The sequence below is a fragment of the Notolepis coatsorum genome, assembly GCF_963971535.1.
Source record: "Notolepis coatsorum genome assembly, chromosome: 18".
Taxonomy (NCBI): domain Eukaryota; kingdom Metazoa; phylum Chordata; class Actinopteri; order Aulopiformes; family Paralepididae; genus Notolepis; species Notolepis coatsorum.
The window spans coordinates 89,076,403-89,078,529 of NC_140182.1; positions in this window are offsets into that span (position 1 = coordinate 89,076,403).

Below are 2,127 nucleotides of genomic sequence, written 5' to 3' on the forward strand. Positions count from 1 at the left end.
TGGTACGATGTCTCCAGTGTCCACAGGGGCTTAACTTCCTCTGTTAGAGAAGCAAACAAGGGAATAGATAAAGGAGAGAAGGGACCCATGCAGGCACCTATATATAGTTATATATATATATATTATATATCTATATATACACTATATATAGAGATATATAGTATATACTGTATATTAGGGATGTAGCGACACTGATATCGGATATCAGCTGATACTGAATGTTTAGGACTCGGTATTGGCAAGTGGTATCGGTGCATCCCTGCTTTATATATACACAGTGTATCGATGGCCAAAGAGCAAAACCTCCTATGCATCATTTTCTGATTGGTGGATTTTACTTTGGATGATGGAAAACAATTTTAGTTTTCTCCCAAAAAGACAAATTTTCAGATAGGAGATTTTGCTCTTGTATTAGTGCACTGTAGTCTCAGGAATGGTTGAGTGTCAGCAGAGTGGAGTTAGTTTAACTAATGACATGTAGATGTAGTGTTAGCGGAGGGAGATGACGGGTCACGTCTGGAGGCAACGCCTTAAAAGCTCACTTGCCAACCCTTGGAGGTCCACCGCTCGCACTCAGCTCTCCACGGAATACCCAGTTCCCAGAATGCCTCCTGGGACCACCCTTTGAGAGGTTAAGCCCCCCCTGTGGACCACTGGTGTAAGAGATAATCAGATGTTTAATTTCTTCCTGTGTAGAGAAAAAAAAGGTTTTAAAAATTGTATTATATATTTTTTTTATCGTGCAGTCTTTATGCGGAAAGCTTTATAAGGAGAAAATTTTCTTTTTAAATGGACCGCCTTGTGGTGTGTGGATAGTGTTTCTATTAGCCTGTGTGTGTGTGTGTGTGTGTGTGTGTGTGTGTGTGTGTGTGTGTGTGTGTGTGTGTGTGTACACTACGTGAGCAAGCTTGTGCGTACTTACCTGTGTGTGAATTTGAATGCATTTGATTGCACACGCACACACAGGGTGCCTATGGTCAGGCTTGAGGGCAAAAGGGACGCCCCTATCTGTCATTTTAATCTCCCCCTAACACTGACACACAGGAGCCCACGCTCTCACTGAGCTCTTTGACGGGGAGACCAAAGGGTCACGACAGGGACACTGGCTAATCTAGCAATGCACAGGCGCATAGAAATGACAGGTCGCCAATAGTTTTTATTTTTTATTTTATTTGTAATTGTTTTTTTCCCCTTTTGACTCGCCTTTGCTTTAAGCTCGATTTGCCTTTTTGTGCACTTGGAAATTGATAATAGCACACAGTCAGTCTCCCTTTATTATACAGTGCCACGAGACATTCCACTTTTTAACTAAAGCACAGAAGTCCATTTAAAATATATATATTTTTTCAGTTTAGTTATTCAATCTTTGTTTGCAGATTTTCTTTTGTATTAGTTATTTAAGTCATTTAATTGCATTTGATTAACTGCATTATTTTGATGGAGCCAGTCATTTTAATTTGAGCCCTGCAATAATGTCGGTGTACCATAAGCCACAACACTGAGAGACATACATTCATTATTCAATATCATTATATTACATTATTCTTTTTATGCGGTTACCTTACTAAATGCATCCATGTACAGTAGCAATGCAGCAATACATGAGCAAAGTTTCCAAATTATCCATGTGCTCTAAATATATGTAGTGATCTGATCTGTTTTTTTTGTTTTGTTTTGTTTTCTTCTGTAGTGCGATTTTCTAGTATTACCGTTGTAATATTCCAAATGATCATCAAGCATTCCTGGCCCTTCTGTTACTCTCTAGCTGATATTAATAATTTGACATGTGGTACATAAATGGTACGTTTTTGAATGAGTAATAATAATCATTGTTTTAGCCTTCGGTGTGACGTTATGGGGGTTGGGCTCAATCATGTACATAATTGTTATAGTAATTGCAATATTGATATGTCCATGTCAGGGTGGGCATGGCTATTTTCTTTGCTAATTTGTTAGGCCATTTAATCATATTGCTATTCACCCCAAGATTAGATTATACTCCTGGCTACAGATGATTAACTAAGGGCAGTCCCCTGAATCGGATCATGCATATATGTAGTGTTAGAGCAGTAATGCTCCAGAGACCCCAGAATGTTAAGAGATTCCTGCCTTGGCCAGTGAGGTTTA